The following is a 19966-nucleotide window of genomic DNA, read 5'->3' as shown; positions in this document are numbered from 1 at the left end:
GTACGTCAAATATATGCTCAAGAAGTTTGGACTGGAAAATGGGAAGCCACATAACACTCCAATGAGCTCATCGACAAAGCTTGACATAGATGAAGGAAGTAAATATGTGGATGTTAAATTATATAGGTCAATGATTGGTTCTTTGCTTTATCTAACTGCAAGTAGACCGGATAATATGTTTAGTGTTTGCTTATGTGCTAAATTTCAATCATGCCCTAAGGAATCACATTTACTAGCTGTTAAGAGGATCTTTAGATACCTTAAGGACACTCATAGTTTAGGACTTTGGTATCCTAGAGACTCTAGCTTTAACTTGCATGCCTTCTTTGATGCGGATTATGGAGAATGCAAATTAGATAGGAAAAGCACCTCTGGTACTTTCCAATTCCTTGGAAATATGTTGATTTCTTGGTTTTCAAAGAAACAAAATTGTGTAGCATTATCTACCACTGAAGTGGAATACATTTCATTAGATACTATGTCGCTAAGGAAGATGTAGTTCTAGAATTTGTTGATACTTTGCACCAATTAGCGGATATTTATACAAAGCCTTTAGACAAGGAGAGATTTTGGACATTTAGGAGAGAATTAGGTTTAACCAATCTATCTTCACTTAGTGTTTAAAATAATTTTAGCACTTTTAAGAATAAATGAAAAATGTAATAATAATTTTTGATTGCATTCTATGCTATTAGTTAGGGGGAGTTTATGTTATTTGGTGAAAATTAATTTTATGTTCAAATATAGTTTAAGGAATAATTTGATTGATTGAACATGATTAATTTTCAATATATGAGTTACCAAAACCACTAGAGCTAATTAATTTAGCATTTTGAGTGTTTAAAACAAATTTTTGACATTTTTGTGTTTAATGCATCGATTCACTTAACAGTGCAGCGATGCATCCCTTTGAATATGCATCGATTCATCTTGCTGATGCACCGATGCACAGGGTCATGCATCGATGCATCCGTCGGGTTTTAGGTTAAAAAGGCTTATTTTCTCATTTGTTTCAAAACCTAAAACTAAACTCTTTTTTCTGTTCGCATCCTCTCCCTTTCCTACTCTCAAAATTGCTCAAAATCCTTGGTTTTTGATCGGAATCTTCGAGCTTTTCAAATCCTAATCCTGCTTCAATCATTAATTCGTACAAAACATCAAAACATCCCTCTCAATCCGAAATTTCAAGGTAAACTTTTCTAAAAACTCATTTTATCAATTTTTTATCTTAGGGCTAGTTTTGATTAGTTCTAGGATGAACATTATATCAGGCATTGGTTATATGATGATTCTAAACTAGATTTTACAACAAATTTCATCAAAAACACACAATATTTCAAAATTTTCCTTGAAATTCGAAATTAAAAAAAAAATATTTTCAAAAATCATTGATGTTTTTTACTTCATTATATTGTTTTTATGAAAACTATATGTATTGCAATATTTCCAATGATATTTTCAAATAGTTTTCAAAACGTTTCCCATTAGGATTGTTATAGTAAGGGGGAGTAATTTCAAAATTGATTTCAAAACTTATTTTCAAAGAAAATCTTAAAATTACTCAAGAGTTTTGTTATATCAAAAAGGGTGAGATTGTTGAAAACATTTTGATATTTCGATATAACAAAATAAGTTTAAATGAATTTTAAGATTTTACAAATGATTTCTAAAGTATATTCGATTCAATTAATCGAATATCAAATTATTACTCCAAGTCTTTTAAGATCATTTCAAACCTTACTAAATGTGTAAAATTGTGTTTTATACTTAAACTATTTTTGAAACAATTTTCACAAAGTATGTTGAACCAAAATCAAGCCTAAAATCAATTTTTCAGAGTGATGCACCGATGCACCAATCCATGCATCGATGCACCATGAATTAAATTGAACATCGAATGCATTTCATGCATCGATGCACATACCATGCACCGATGCACTACAAATTTTATGAAAACATCGAATGCATTTGATGCATCGATGCACCAGCCATGCATCGATGCACTCTGGCTATTTTGAACCATTGATGCACTCTTAGTGCACCGATGCACTAAGGGTCCAACGGTTAAAATATTTGAATTTTACACTGATGCACCGATGCACCATGGGTATGCATTGAAGCACTGACGCTCCCAACTGAATTTATTAATTGTTTTTACGCTTAAACGGCTATATTGACTTCACTAAGCATCCCCAACGTTCAGAATCATTTGAAGGAGTATTTAAACAAGTTCTAAAACCATTGATCAATAACAAGAAACAAAAAATCATTGAGAAACAAGAGAGAAATGATCAAACATCAAGTTTGTGCAATTTAAGCCAAATTTCCTTTCAATATTCATTTTGCTTTCAAGAACACAATTTGTGCTCAATTGTAATTATCTTTCAGTGTTCTTATCTTGTTATAGAATTGTGCAAACATATTGCCTTGTGAGGTTTTCCTTGTAAGTTTGCAAATTTGTTTATTTCTCTTTGATAAAGAGTGTGCTCAAGAATTGGGGTATAATTTTGTTTACCGTAATTTCTCTAAGCGAGGAATAGGGTGACGATACTTTACCGTAATTTTGTTTACCGCTCAACAATCCACGTACATGCGCCAAGTTCCATCATTCTTTGGCACAAGTAGAACCAGCACGGCACATGGGCTAAGGCTTTCCCTCACGTAGCCTTTTGCCATCAACTTAGATACTTGTCTTTGCAATTCCTTAGTTTCATCGGGGTTGCTTCGGTATGCTGGTCAATTTGGAACGACAGCACCAGGAACAAAGTCCATTTGATGTTCTTTGCCATGAATAGGTGGCAACCCACTTGGTATTTCTTCCGAAAATAGGTCATCAAACTCCTGCATTAAAGACATAACAAAAGCAGGCAAATTTTGATTAAAGTAGTTAGTGTTCAAAAATATTTCCTTGTACATGAGCACAACTGCTTCCTTTGCCGTCATTAAACACTTTTTCAACTCTTTCTCTTTATAAAGAATAATAATTTTCCTTCCCTCATTTTGATCACACACTTTTTGTTTTACCTCCATTTTTGTCTCTCTCTCTTTGGCTTTTTCAAATTTTCCTCTCAATTGAATTTGATCTTCATGTATTTGTTTTGGTGAAAGTGGAGCTAAAGTGATATTCCTTGCCTCATGGGTGATTGTATACCGGTTGGTATAACTGTCATGGATCACTCGCCTATCAAATTGCCAAGGCCTTCCAAGTAGTAAATGGCTTGCGTGCATTGGTACGACATCACATAACACCTCATCTTTGTACTTCCCTATGGAGAAAGCAATTCGAACTTGCTTGGTCACCTTGAGTTCTCCTCCATCGTTGAGCCATTGCTGTTTATAAGGTTGTGGATGCATTGTTGTTTCCAAGCCAAGTGTATCTACGATTAAGGTATTAGCAACATTAATGCAACTACCTCCATCAATAATAACAAAGCATACCTTTCCTCCAACGTGGCAGCGAGTATGGAAAATATTTTCACGTTGTTCATCTCTTCCATTGGATTGCACGTTTAGGTTCCTTTGGACAACAAGGACCTCTTCTTCCACGACATTCTCTAATTCTTCAATATCAATGGTAGCATCTTCATTCTCATCATCTTCTTGTTCCGATTCAACTTCTCCATCATCTCGAAGAAGCATGGTGTTGCGATTTGGACATTGGCTTGCAATGTGTCCACGCCCCAAACACTTAAAACATTGTATGTCACGAGAGCGATTTGGAGTGGCGGAAGTCTTACCCTTGTTGGTTTTGACAATGGGCTTACTTCCTTTGGGCGGTCCTCCTATTTCGTGGGATGACAATGGAAGAGTCTTCTTGTATGAACTTTTCCCCCATTTTGAAGTTGCACTCCCATAAGATCATGTCGCACCCTCCCTTTTAAGTTGTTTTTCCACCTTTATGGCTATATGCACCATGTCTTCCATCTCCACATAATGTTACAACTCAACCACATTCGCAATGTCTGGATTAAGTCCCGCTAGGAATCTTGCCATTGTGGCTTCTCGATCCTCATCAATGTTGGCTCGAATCATGGTGACCTCCATCTCTTTGTGATAATCTTCAACACTTCGGTTACCTTGTGAATGGTTTTGAAGACGGTTGAATAACTCCCGATGGTAGTGGGTTGGAATGAATCCCCTTCGCATCACTTCTTTCATTTCATCCCATGTAGTGATAGGATGTTCTCCATTGCATCTCCTATTTGATGTCAATTGATCCCACCATATTAGTGCATAATCCATAAACTCAAGGGCAGCGAGTTTTACCTTCTTGAGTTCAGAATAATCATGGCACCCGAAGATGTGCTCTACCTTCTTTTCACAGGCTAGGTAAGCCTCGGGATCCGTCTTGCCTTGGAATGTTGGAATAAAAATCTTGATATTAACAAGATTATCATCCATTAATGGATGAAACCTTTAGGGTCTATACCTCGATTTCCCATTCTTTGTTGTAATGCACGATCTTCTTCTGGTCTCTCCACTTCTTCATTTCCTCTTTGATTGACATCTTCATGCTCTCGAAATCCTTGAGTATGCTCTTCTTCAATACGGTAAATATGTTCATGGAGAGGTTCTAGCTCTTCCCTCAAAATCCTTGTCAATTCATGCACTATTGCTTGTATTTGTAGGTTTGGTTCAACGGTACCTGTAACTTGAGAATTGTCTCCCGAATGATGAGACATAATTAGTAATAAAACAATAACCTCACACAACAAAAAAACCTCACCAAACACTCCAAGAAAAGTCACTCCCACTCGTGTTTCACTCGGGATGGCTTTTACCCTTAATAATCACTCTTGCCGTTTACCACTCGTGCTTTGATTTCAAGTCCTTTTGGGAACTTCCTCAAGGCTTACAAGGTCTAGTGGACTTTGGCTGAAACAATTATGGTTTGGTAGTAATGATAGTGAAAGGAAATTGGCTACAAGGAAAAGAGATGGTAAGTAAAGGTAAAAATTGAATAATTGAATATAAAGATGAAGTAAATATTTTTTTTAAAGATGAAAATAATTACTCCCTCCCTCTTTAAAATTTTTTTTTCTTTATTTCTTTCTTTTTTTTACTAACCCGGAAGAGAGAAAAATGATACGCTTACTGAATCGACTAGCTCTGATGCCAAATGATATGAGCTCGATTATTTGTTTTGAGTCATAAATGATAATGCCCGATCGTGATTCTAGTAAGAAACCCCGTAATGATAGCTTGAACTCTAAAATTGTATAAATATAAACATAAGAAGGAAAATGATATGAAATAATAATTGAAATGATGGAATGAAAAGAATGAGGAAGTTGTCTGAAGGTGATGGAAGAGTGATGGTTGTTGTGGTTTAATGATAATGAAAATAGATGGTGAAGTATGAATGGTGTTGTCATGGCAAATGTTATTGTCGTGGTAAGTGTTATAAGGTTAAAGAGGATTGTGACCCATTAGCTATTTGGACCTAAGAACCAACAATATAAAAGATGGAATCGAAATGGTAGGGTATGGAACGTGACCCACTAGCTATAGATGAGCTAGGAACCAACGCTATAACAAAAAGAAATGGATGAAGACTACAACACTATCTTGAAGCCGATCAAGTTCTACAAGAGAACAAGAATGAAAGCAACCTCACAAAGATGTTTTATATATTAAAAAATGTGTCCATAAATGATCCCAAAGGTGCCTATTTATAGTATTTCTAAGAAGCATATGAAAAGACTCAAAAGATGAAAACATTCTCATCAATTTAGCAATAAAATGCACTTGAATGCTTTGTCTTCTTATCTTCAAAGTTTGATGAATATTCTAGACCATTTTGGGATGAATCTAGACAATTTGAAGCTAAATTTGGCCTTAATTTCGTCCAAGGGGAGGAAGACTCTTGCTATTCCATGCTGAAAATTGTATTGATAAGTGAATTAAATCACCCTTCATTGCATGCTCCCTTGAAGAATATGAACAGCCCTTGAACTTAGATGATAATAATCAACTTTGAATGCCTTTAATAGGTGAATTATGAGTCCTTCAATGGCTTGTCCGTTGGATGAAGTTGAAAAGACTCTCCCTTGTCTCAAACTCATCCAAATCATCCATTCACAAAATTCCCGTAACAATTATGTCTTCAATAAATCGATCATATCTCAAGCTCCCGATATCGGATTAAGGTTATTCAAAAGGCGTTGGAAAACTAAGAGATAAAGGAATAATGTCAAATTGATTTCTAGAACTAAACACATATGTATCGCATCCAGAATTGGAAGACATTCTGACTAACATTCTTGCATATAATGAAACCATTCAACTTCTCTCATGCACCTAAACACAAAGGTGAACTTTATTCAATATTTAATTGAAAACATGCATGAAACAATTAAGATTTATTCTAATAAATGAACTAATTTGAAGAATGAACTAGATAATTTAAATGCAATGCATGCTTGAATGAACAACACACTTATTAAATGCAATGAATGTTATGCAAACTTTAAATTCTCATGCATAAGCACAATAAAGTGTTCCTCCCTTATTATTCCTTCTTCATCACGTTCCAAACATGATGTGAACATACTCTCCATGGCTTCTTGAAACTCCTTAGCCCTTGCTCGTGTGATTGGGCCACTTGGGTACTTCTCCGGGTCTTTGCTATTGGCAATCATATTAGCAACCCCATCGAGCCCGTATAAAACATGTACAAAAAGAAGAAAAAGAGGATAAGTCAAAATTTCAAAAATCCATAAAAAATCATCAAAAAAATCTAGAAGAGAAAGAGAGAAAATGGGAACTTGGCTTTTCGTCGTGGAGATTGGAGAATCCAAAGGTCGCTATCGAGAAGGGTAAGAACCGATCGATTCCTTCATAAATGTATGCGGGTTTATTTTTTGAGGATTTGGTGGTTTGATTCAAATTTTGGTGGTTTGAAGTGTTTGAAATGTGGAATATAGGGATCTTTGACCACCTTGGGTGGTGATCGATCAGGCGAGTGGGCAGTGGTTCGGCAAGGAAGACACGACCGAGGCTGAGAGCTTGGTTGAGAGAGTTTGGGTGAGCTTTTTTTTAGAGAGTTGTTGCAAATGTGTGAAAAATAAGGAAAATGGTAATTTATATAGGAGGGGCCTATGTGCAATTAAGACTATTTGAAATTATTTCTACAGTCCCTGAAGGTTTGATGTGTAGTTCATTCTGGTCCCTACTTGTAATTCGACCATTGAATTTTGATTTTAATTCAATCTAATCCTTTTTTATTTAATTTATTATATTTAACTTCTTTAAATTGATACATCGACCCTTTTATTATTTTTGCAGTGTTTTTTTTGTACTTTTTACTTTAACCCTTTTTTAAATTTCAAAATAAAATTAAAGGTGAGTAATTATGGATCAAACTTTAACTTAAAATTTTATTTAAAATTTTAATTTTCAAAATTAAGACAACAGTGTATAAAATTAAAGGTCAGCCGCGACTCTATTATATGATTCCAAGTTGAATGGTGAACCCAGGACCTTCCGAAGGACAATTTCGACAGTTTCCATTCGAAATGAAAATTTTCTTTTTTATTTGTGAACTTGATTTGCCATTGAGAAAACTTGGCCACTTAATATTCTTTGTTTAAGGCCTCTGCTTAGTTATCTGTCATTCTCAAACAGTGGCTTCTGGTATTTGCTATAAATACTTCAACGGTTTGAGGTGAATAGAGAAAAAAAATATTTGCAAAAGCAAAATCTTGTCAATTTTTTTCTTATTTGGGATGTTTACTTAGAAGACAGTAAAAGGAATATTAAATTTTATTTATAAACTGTCGCGTTTATTATGTAAGATAACACTGTACAATTGTGGAATCAATAATTCATATATGAAGAATTTTTAAAAATTAATTTATTATTTATATTTTAATCATTGTTTACTTAAAAATGTTAATTCTTTTAATATATATGTGTTTTTTGAATAAATCGTAAATATTTATTTGTTTTATTTTAATTTATTACTTATATTTTTTCTTTTTATGTTTATAAAATTTGAAAATAAAAAATTTCAGTTTATTTGTTAATATTAAATTCATTAATTTAAATAATTGTATATTGGTTTTAATCTTTTGTTATAATATATAATAAATTTTCATATTGATATTTATTTTAGGACGAACTAATTAAAATAATAAGACGTTAAAGTGACTTCAATTATAATTTTTTTATGTTGGATGTTATGTACATGTAGTTTAGGTTATGTTAATATTGGTCGATCCAAATGATGATTAATAGTTGACATAATTATATGTGCAATTTTGGTAATAAATATGTGATAATTATTCGGTTCGATATACAAGTAATAAATCAACTCAAAGATAGATTGTTGCTTGACATGTTCTTAGTATCAATGTTTGATAATCACACTTAGATATCACATTTTGGTAACAAGTATCTGATATCTTGAGATGATGTTTATATTTATGCAAAATTATTATATCTTTTAATTCAATTGAAAGATAAAAATTAATAGAAATTGATTGGTTCACAATATTTATATGATATTACAAATTGTAAATGCAGTCTAAGAAATATGTATATATTCAATTTGATTTGATAAAAAATTCAATTTGATCTTCAATTATTATATATATATCTATATTGAAACAAATTAATTCATAATTTGTTCATTTCTAATATTTTAATAGATTAATTAAAATAAAATACTACTAAAATGACCTTTTTGTTAATTTATTTAAAATATCGAGATGATTATATATTTTTTATTCATGCATTTATTCATTAGTTCAAAAGAAAGATAATATTAGACAAAATTTCGAGCGCCACGTATGGTAATAAATGCGTGAAAATTATAAGTTATTTCATGTGAGCATTACATTACTCCAAAGATTAATCAATTATTTGACATTATTTATTGTCAATGTTTGATTACTATAACTAGAGTACAATTTACTCTTAATATTATTATCTAAAGACTTGATATTAATGCAGTGTTTAGTATTTTGAGATGAGAATTAGTCAATATTTTTGAATTTATTTATTTACTAGTGAATTTTAATGTGAGCTTGATTTTTGTTTATGTTTTGTTCTATATTCAGCTAATTCATTTTTTACTACAATAATATATGCCAATATACATTCTATATTCACGCTCAGAGAAATAAATCCCTCTTCTTTCATCCTTGTGAGATAAGATGAAATAATGATGAACAACAATAAGTACTTTAGTAGGATCATATCAAACCCTAATCTTTCCCTCTTCCAATTTCATAGCAAATACTAATCAAATCGATGAATTAATGGTATTAAATTGCACAAAATTGAATTTCACATCTAAATACAAAATCAAATTCTTAAAACATGAAAAATAAAATTAAACTTACCTTGGAGGCTTTTGGAAACCCACGACAATTGTAAAAATGATGAACAATTCCCTTGAAATTTTTATTTCATTTAACTTATCCATATGTAACCTTCATAACATCAATGAATTTAAAATTCATTCTATTAAAAAAACAACCACTTTACCCTAAGATATAGTGCTCACAAATGTGCCACATGTCAAAATCTTCATCCAAGGGCTAAGATTAATCCATCTGGTTAGTAGTTCCCAACTTTGCCATTGTGAAATTCCATAAAAACAATCTTTCCATTTTTCATCAAACAACTTAGATTTAACATGAAAATTCAACTTAAATCCAATGTTGCATATTAAATCTTATCATTTTAAAGCGTGAAAACGACATTTTTTATCTTGCTCTATCATCTATCAAAATGCCATGGATTTTCAATTTGATGCGATTATTTGAATTTTCTCGAACTTTAACACTTTATAGCCTTTAACACAAATTTCGTGCCGAAAATCCGAGTAACACCAAAACACCATTATTGTAAACTATTCATTCACGGGATAAAAATATTTATTTTGGGAAAATTATATTTTAGTCACTAAACTTTTCCCAAATTTATGATTTGGTCTCCAGACTTTCAATTTATTCATTTTGGTCACTAACCAAAATTTTTAGGTATTACAGGCTTGGCTCGCATTACATGTAGTTTCCATGCTACACTCCATGATTAGTCTAGGCTATTTGACTATGTTTATATATGTGACCATTTATGGGTCTAGTCATAATTGATATGACAAAGATTGCTTTGATTCAATATGAATATAGTTGATAGACGAGATTGCTATCGAATATCTATTATATTATATCAAATTTTAAGTTGATAAGGTTATACATATGTCAGGAAACATATGTTGCTACTCGGAGATTGTTGGATTAAAGTCTATAATTGTGGACACATAAATGTAATGTACAATGATATTATAGAGTATGACATAAAACTAAGTGATCAATTATATTAATTGTGTGATATGTGTTAAATTGTCCCAATAATTATAAAGAAAAACTTTGACAAGATTTTGCTTTGCAAATAATTTTTGTCCCTATTCATCTCAAACAATTCAATATATTTTTAGCACATATAGAAGGCACTGTTTGAGAATGATACATAACTAAGCAGAGGCCTTAAACAAAGAATATTAAGGGGCCCAGTTTTCCCAATGGCAAATCAAGTTCACAAATAAAAAATCAAAATCTAATTTCGAATGGAAAGATGAATCATCTTAACCTTCAATGCTCTGATTGAACCAACAAAAGTTTGTGGGGTCTAAATTGAGGCTTCAGTATCCCGTTTCACAGCATTTGGCCATGTCGTTTAGCCTCTTGACTCGAGTCATTTTTATGCTTTTCAGAATGCGACCTGTCAAGGTGGCAACTCATGCATGAAATCACTCACTAAATATTTAAAATTATCATATATTTTAGATTTTGTTGATATATATTTTTTTAGTTGAAAATCTGTTTTAATCTATGAAATTTTATAAGTTTGTTCCTTTTTAGAAATTTAAAAGTTCATTTTTTATAACATAAAATACTACCTCTGTTCCTCCATGCATAGAGAATTAGAAGACTGGCGTTGTCTCTATATGAGTGCTAATTTGTTCATCCAGTTTACTGTTGGTTTTGAAGATTAACATCTTGGTCAAAAAGATTACCCACTTTTTTTTTTGGTGTTCTCTCGTGATGTATATGTCAATTCCATTCCACACTAACCAAATTGGGTTTAGGGTATATATATTTTGATAACAAATCGTAATTTAAATCTTTGATGTTGATTGAAAATTTGATAAAGCTGACGGTCATTCATTCTCCTTAAACTCCTGTAGCTGCCAAAAGGAATATCTATTCTTTGAAAATGCATGCATGTTTGGTTAAAAGGATAAAAAAAGAAAATGCATGCATGGGAAACATTTTTCCCCTATGGAAAGCAATGAGGAAACGTCTTGAAATTGACAACTGTAAATATTTCCGGTTACATGTTGCATCGCAGGTCCGATATATATTGGACAGTTTGGCCCTCGCTGCCATTCCTGGGACCTTCAACGCGAGTCTTGTCTTCAAATCATCAATCCTCTTTTTCCTACATATAAAAGCTTAGGCTATTTAATCGTGCGAGTCATATCTTGTGGGCCCTTTAAAAAAATAAGTTAGGGTATTATTATATTTCTATTATTTTGTATAATAATTCAAATAAAAATAACTAGGTAGCAAGATGAGGATGTCTAAATTTCAAATTGTTTAATTATTATCATTAATTATGCATGCCCAGTCTTTTCATGAATCTAGATCATGTTTATTATTAGTTTTCACAAGTTTTGTATTCATTAACATCATTATTAGCACGAATACATTTAATTGCAGGCCAAATGGAACAAGGAAAATACACTGACATCAAACGTTAAACCAGGCATTGCACCAAACCTTATTCATTTGTTCGTATACTAATATAGTTTTCATGAATCACTCATTATACACTGAAGTATGAAACCATCGGAAGTGGAAATTAAATGGAGAACATATTAGTTGACCAGCGTGAAACATACAAGTACATTTCTTAACTGTTCGAGGGAAAAAAAAGACATATAAACTATAACACCTCAAATTTTGGGCTAGTAGTTTCGGGTTTACCCGATAGGTATGTGGATCTCATGGAGTTCACAATCAGAGTTGTTGGACCAAGTTGGGCTTAAATGGGTCGGATTGAGCTCCATTTAACCATAAAAGGAGGTTTTTGAATTGTAGAAAGATGAGGAATGACCTATAGTGTGATTATCTCATTTTTGGAAAAGAATAAAGTCTTTATCTCTTTCATCTCCACCTTCTCTTTATTTCTTCATTTCCTTCACATTTTCCCTCTCCTTCCTCCACTCCAAGTTTCATAGCCCAAAGGTAAGTTCGTAAGCCTCTTTTAAACTTCAAACTCTTTCATAATCCCTCCAACAACCTCGTTTTAAGGATTCAAGCTTTGGGTTTTGTATTTTTCTAAAGAAAGTGAGGGTTTTATCATCAAAGCCCTAGAGGGGAGTGTTGGTCGACTAAAGTAGCTTCATTTTAGGATTTTAACATCAATGTAGTGTATTTGTAATCCTTTGTGGTGATAAGGCTTTCATAATCAAAAAGGTTTGTTAAGATTTGAGTATTTAAAGCATTTTAAGGTGTATGCTTGATTTCATGATTAGAGGACGAATTTGATGTACTTTATGTGATTTTATGACATTTTATGACCATGAGTCAAGGTTTATGCTCGATACTTGACTTTAGGGTATTGATATTGTAAGAACAATATCGATACTACTCATTTTGGATGGTTAGATTTGACCTCATTAAGGCATGTAAGAGTCAAGGATGATCGGTAATGGTAGAACTTAGTATGCGAATGACGTAAATGTCCAAACATGCCCAGAAACACGTATAAGATTGGGTTACAACCGAAGTAACCATGCTAAGCGTGATACGTCTAAGTATCTTTAGTTGAGTGCGTATCAAATAATTAAGAATGAGGATATTCCAGAAGATGTACTTGCATGTGGTACGATGAGCAAGTTAGATTAAGTAATAGATGAAATCGTGTACTTCAAGAACGTTAGTGAACCGAGAATGTATGAGTTATCCCTCCAATTCAAAGGGTATTGACGAGGAGTATGATAAGGTGGCTAGAGTGTCACTACCTAGTAATGAACCCGAGTCAGGTATCGGGCTAGCTAGTACTACCAACAATGAATAATAGAATCAGAAATCATCGTAAAATCATAAAACACATAGAGACTTCTTTAGAGACATAAAATGACTAAGACAACATTAAGTAATGAATGAACAAAATAGAGCAACTTAATAAACTAATAAAAGTAACAAACTAATAAATCTTTGAATAACCTTCTAGGTAAGAGAATGAACAAGAAATTGCTAGTGAGAGGATGTCCTCACTTTTGTGTGTCCAATTATGCAAGGGTGTAGCCAGGCTACCTTAGTTGCCATAGTGGGGCATTATCAGTATTATGCAGCCTTAGGGCACTTAGTTATGCATTTATAGTTTCATCAATCCAGTACAATAGATATCCTTAGAGCTTGGCTTAACGACCGTGTTAGACTGAACCAAAGCTTTAGTTGAGCGATAATTATACTAATATTTTGTGACATTGGGTCCCCCTCCATTTGTTCCTTTAGTTAACTTTTATATGAGGGCTATGTGAGACCAGGTACTAGCAGTGCTACATTCAGATAATGCATATTAAAGCTAGTGTCACATTTTGATAATGCAAAGCATTTATAGTCAGTGTGCGTAGAGACTCAATAGAGGTGTACTCATGGAGAGGCCCTTAGCAAAGGATTAAGGGAAGTATGTGAATCCTACTTCAACAATAGAATAATTAAACCTTAATTAGGTAGCACTTGATTAAGAACATGCACATTATTTCTTAGTACCATGTCTTTAGCATGATTTGGTTTATGAGACTTATAATTCTGCTCTAGATTAGGGCTTTGTAAGCCCAGCATTCAAATGTTTTCTATTTTCGTGTCATTAACTTTAGTTGTTCGTGAAACACCGTCGCAAAAGGACGTCTAACATCATTTCTACAGTATATTGTAGCTTTAGTGGGCATATATATTAATAGGACCCTTATTATTATATTTAGATGTATAACTAAGAGATTTATTATTTTGGTTTTAAACCATGTATAATGGAGCTCCAATTTATAAAATGCTTTTATAACTGTAACGTATGCCTATTTGATACCAAGTTGTATGTTTTAAAAAGAAAATGAACATGTTATAGAAACCATGTATTATCTCGATAGCCTTATGTGACACTTTAGGCCAAATCGAGTTTAGGATGTTATAATTAGTGGATCAGAGCGTCAGGTAGAGTCAGTCCTAGGATTAGTGGTTAGTTATAGTAAGGTGTCAATGAATACATGCCCCTAGGTACTAAAAGTACTCATATAAATCTGGAACCCTGATAATGATTCTTTTCCTTGTTTGTGTTGTAAAAATTGTGATGGGTTGATTGTTTCGAGCATAGTCTTAATGATGGTTTATAGAGTCGTGCCTCTCATCCCGATAGCATCAGCAAAAAGGGGAAAATGTGAGAATATATAAGGTAGAGAAATAGATAATTTGAGAAATGAAGACAATAATATATGGTCTTCTCAATTTTTTTTTAAAGTCGAAAAGATCGCTCCATCACCTTTAATTTTTTCCAGTTTCTTTATTTGTTTACTAAACCGAGAGAGAGAAAATTGACTTCTCACTGAATCATCATAGCTCTAATACCAATTGATATGATCCCGATTATGTGGCCCGAGTCATATATGTTATTTCCCGATCGTGATGCTAGTAAGAAATTGTCTCCGCAAGTTTTGTGTTATGAAATTGCATAAACAGTGAATTAAGAAGGAAAGAATATGATATTAATGATAATGAACCTAAGGTGCCTATATATAGTAGTTATAGGCTTAAATGTAAATATGTACAAAAGAGAATGAATGCTCATAACAATTGTGTTAAATGTTCTTGAATGTCTTGTTTCTTCTCTTCTTCCTTAGTGAAAAAAAATGATAGAGTTATTGGATGAACATAGACACTTTTAGGGATGAATTTGACCTTAAATTCGTCCAGGGGATGGAGGTTATGGGACTGCCTTGTTTTGCTTGAATATGAAATAAAGTGGAATGAATGTAGTCCTTGAATGCTATTAAACCTTATTGTTGTCCACTTCCCATTCCATGCTTAATTATCACACTTAATTGTCATAATAAGTGAAATAATTCTGCCTTCATTACATACTCCTTGAAGGTTATAAAAATCCCCTTAAATTAGATGATAATGGCTCTAAATGTCTTGAATATGTGAGTAAATATGTCCTTCATTGCATGCACCCTTGAAGAATATTTACAACCCTTGAAATTGGATGATAAAATTAGCTTTGAATGCCTTAAATTGTTGAATTAAGAAGGCCTTAAAATGCTTATCTCTTAGCTGAAAATAAAAAGACTCTTCCTTGGCTTTAATTCGTCCAAATCCTCCATGCATAAAAATTCCCGTAATGAAAATTCAGCCTATATTGTCTTCGGTAAAATGATCATATCTTATTCTCTCGATATCAGATTGAGGTAATTAAAAAGGTGTTAGAAAACCAATTGATTTTGGAACCTAAACACATCTGTATCACATCCATAAATTGAAGACATTCTAATTAATATTCTTGCATTTGTTATGACTTTTCAACTTCCCTCATGCACCTAGACACAAAACAAGCAAATGTTCATGATAAAAATAAATAAATAAAAACATGTCATGCAAAACATTAAAGAGATGCTTAAATGAAATATATACTTAAATGAAGATGATTGCTTATTAATTTATGCAACTTAATGTCATGAAAATTTATTGACAGTCATGCAAATTCATGCACAACTAGAAGATGAAATCCTCCCTGAAACTTGGTTGTTCCTTCTTCACATCCCATCCTCAAGTATAATGGTAGAAGTTCTTATTTTGGATTGAAAATGGATTTTCAAATATAAACTTGATTTGAAATTTCTAGATTAAGCTTGAATAAGCCTCTTGAAGCTTCTCGAATGTAAACAAATTGTTCCAATCAAACAGTCTGAAGGAGATTGTAGAAAATGATGTAAGGTGCATAGCTGGGATCACATCATTCGCTTCCTCTTTAAAGTGATTCATCCTCGAATCATAGATATCGATAAAAGAAAAAACCTCAATAGCAAGTAAGAATTTTTTTAACATAGGTGGAGTGATCCAATTGAGTTCCTTGTCCTTGAGAAAGTTTCATCCCCTTGAAATGGTTAATCTTGGGCATAACATATTCTTGTAATTTGGCCTTGCTTTTGATGAAACAATCAATGTCCAAATGACAAAGTAACTTGAAACCATAGGTTGGCAAGATAACACCATGTTTGTGACACAATTTGCTACAAAACAAACTATAGTTGGAAGGAAAAAAACTTATGAGGAAATGGAAAGAAATTGCAAACCATGGTGGATATTTAATGGGTTTTGGTTATTTGATGATGGAAAACTCCATTGGTTCACCCAAATATGGATGTTTTTGAACTCCCTTCAAGATTTGCAATGCACTTGGAGTGTCAAAGAACACATGACTTTGAGCTTAAAGTATCACATTTGGTCCAGCAAAAGTCATGTTCCTTAGTTCATCATATTGAAAAAAATATGTCTTTTGGATAGGTGGATAGACTTTGCTTCAAATCATTTATTTGTATAATTGAAAGTGGCAATTTCATCTCAAGATTGCAAAGAAAATTATCTGTACAACTCAATATATCAATTCCATCTTTTTGAATCATCCCTCTAAAAAATAAATCAAGCCTAGAAGTAGATAATTCAATAACAAAAGAAATGGAAATATCAAACCATGTAGGATTCTTGATGATCTTGGTAGGAACTTGTTGCTTGATGATGGAAAACCTCCTTGAATAATCTTTTGAAATATTTTCACCAATTGCATCATTGACGTATGAAGGATGTTGAATTATCTTCATGACTGGTAATGCATTTGGCTCGCCTCTGGACACCTTTCTAACATCTTGAATCAATGGGAGAACAAGAATTGAAGAATAATGGTTAAAGTTAGTGCAAAATGAAATTTGACTCTCTCTCTCGCACAATTAATTTATTAATCAAACTCATTCTTTTCACTTTCAAGTTTTTTAACCACACTTTCAATCTTTTCAACTCCAATTTCTTTTTCTTCCACTTTCTCTCTTCCAATCTTTTCATAAATCTCTTTTTCTTTGTTCTCAATGTCTTTTTCAACTCTTGTTTCTTTTTCATTTTTTCAAACATTTCCTTTTTGTAGTTGTTTTCGCAGTTGGGTTTTTTGAAAAAAATTATCAAAACACTCTCGAAGATGAACTAGACTTTCTGGATTAAAAGATGAAAAATTGATTGGCTCACACAGCATTGAACTTCTAACATTGCTTCTTGTTTTAAAATTTAAATCCTTCTTCTAAGATCGTTCACTCTATTTGGATGTAGAATTAGGAAAGGATCGATTGTCATCTCTCCTCTTTACTTACCTTTTGACCATTGGTGGAGACATTTTTGAACAAAAACCTATTTCGATTATTCAATTCAACTTCTTTGAGATTGGTTTGAGATATTTTTTTAGCAAACTCTTCATCTCATGATCAAAATCTTAAAATGGAAAATTTGTCGAAAAATCTCGTACGTCGTGTCTTGTGTAATCATTTGTTCTTGTTTACTTTAAAGAAATATTAAAAATAAAATATTAGTAATAAATATGAAAATATAACCTCGCCAACACAAAAATCTCACCAATACACTCCAATGAAAGTCACTCACACTTGTATTTCGCTCAGGATGACTTTTACCCTTGTTGTTCACTCTTGCCTTTTACCACCTCTTGCTTCCTTTTCAAGTCCTTGTATAACTACCTTAAGGCTTACAAGGTGATTCATGGAATTGGGTTGAAATTAAATTGGATAGGTATACGAATTAAAATGAGTAAAGATAAAAAAAATGGCTACAAAGAAACAAGGGGAAAATGTGAGAATATACAAGGGTGAGAAGTAGATAACTAGAGAAACGAGGACAATAAAATATGATATTCTCATTTTTTTTAAAGACCAAAGGATTGCTCCATCCCTCTTTAATTTTTTCTACCTTTTTTATTTTTTGTCACTAACCTGAGAGAGTGAAAAAACTGACTTCTCATTCAATCGTTATAGCTCTGATATCAATTAACATGATACGTGTTGTGTGGCCCGTATATATGTTGTTTCCTAATCGTAATTCTAGTAAGAAACTGATTCCTCAAGTTTTGTACTTTGAAATTGCATAAACAGAGATGTAAAAAGGAAATAATATGATATTAATGATAATGAACCTAGGGTGCCTATTTATAGTAGTTATAGGCTTAAATGTAAATAAGTTACAAAAGAGAACGAATGCTCATAATAATGGTGTTAAATGCTCTTGAATGGATCGTTTCTTCTCTTCTTCCTTGGTGAACAAAAATGATAGAGTTCTTGGATGAATGTTGACACTTTTGGGGCTGAATTTGGCCTTACATTCGTTTAAGGGGGTAGAAGTTATGGGGCTGCCTTGTTTTACTTGAATATGAAATAAAGTGGAATGAATGTAGCCCTTGAATGCTCATAAACCTTCTTGCTACCCACTCTTCTCATTCCATGTTTAATTATTACATGTAATTGTCATAATAAGTGAAATAATTCAGCCTTCATTGTATGCTTCTTGAAAGTTATAAACAACCCTTAAAATAGATGATAATGGTTTTGAATGCCTTGATTATGCGAGTAAATATGACCTTCATTACGTTCTTACTTGAAGAATATGAATGACCATTGAAATTAGATGATAAAATCAGATTTGAATGCCTTAAATTGTTGAATTAAGAAGGCCTTCTGTTGCTTGTCTCTTGTCTTAAAATGAAAAGATTCTTCCTTGGCTAAAACTCATCAAAATGATCCATACATAAAATTCCTGTAATGAAAATTCTAGCCTACACTCTATTCGGTAAAACTATCATATCTCAAGCTCCTGATATAGGATTGAGGTCATTAAAAAGGTGTTGGAAATATAAGAGACAGAGGAATAATATACAATTGATTTCATGACCCAAATACATCTGTATTAAATCCATAAATTGAAAACATTGTTATTGATATTCTTGCATTTGTTACGACTATTCAACTTCCCGCATGCACCTAGACAAAAAAAAAGCAAATATTCATGCTAAAAATAAACAAATATAAACATTCCATGAAAAAAATTAAAGAGATAGTTTAGCTAATGAACCAGTTTAAATGAATGAACTAGTTTAATTAGTGAAGTAGGTTTATTGAATGAAAGAGCATAGTTAAATGAAGTAGCTTCATGAAAACCTACATGTTTTAATAAACTCATGCTTAGATGAGATATATGCTTGAATGAAGTAACATATTTATTAATTTATGCAAATTTATTAATACTCATAAAAAATTCATGCACAACTAGAATATGAAATCCTCCCTGAAACTTGGTTGTTCCTTCTTTGCATGTTATGTGAATGAACCTTGGTTTGCCAAGCCAATTTATGCATTAATATGATTTATACGATTTAAATTCGTATCTTAGCATGTGTTGGTTTCACGCGTATGTAATATTTTATGATATATTCATGTTTAAGTTATACCTCATTTGTATTATTATGCTTCACTAAGTAAATACTTAGCATGTGTTGGTTTCACGCGTAGGTAATAGCAAAGACTAGTGGAATAAGGAGTGTAACATATATCATCAATCAAAGGTTGCCTCATCAGTAACCGTATGACAATTATGTCTACTTTTGATAATTAGATGGCATATATTGGACTTATAAAAATGCTTTGGATTGTATTTGACTTATGATTTTTATAATATGTTATAACTTTAAGATTATTTTAACTATTGAAAGTAAACGAACATTTTATTATTATTATAATAAGATGTTTTATTTTTAGAAACATCATTTTATCGATTTACAAATAAGGAAATGTTTTAAAAGTCATGTGACACCTGTGACTTGTGTACGAAAACATATACGAGAAATGGGT

Source organism: Hibiscus syriacus, unplaced genomic scaffold (assembly GCF_006381635.1).
Source record: "Hibiscus syriacus cultivar Baekdansim isolate YM2019G1 unplaced genomic scaffold, ASM638163v2 tig00111837_pilon, whole genome shotgun sequence".
NCBI classification, from domain to species: Eukaryota; Viridiplantae; Streptophyta; class Magnoliopsida; order Malvales; family Malvaceae; genus Hibiscus; species Hibiscus syriacus.
Note: the sequence above shows the minus strand (reverse complement) of the source record.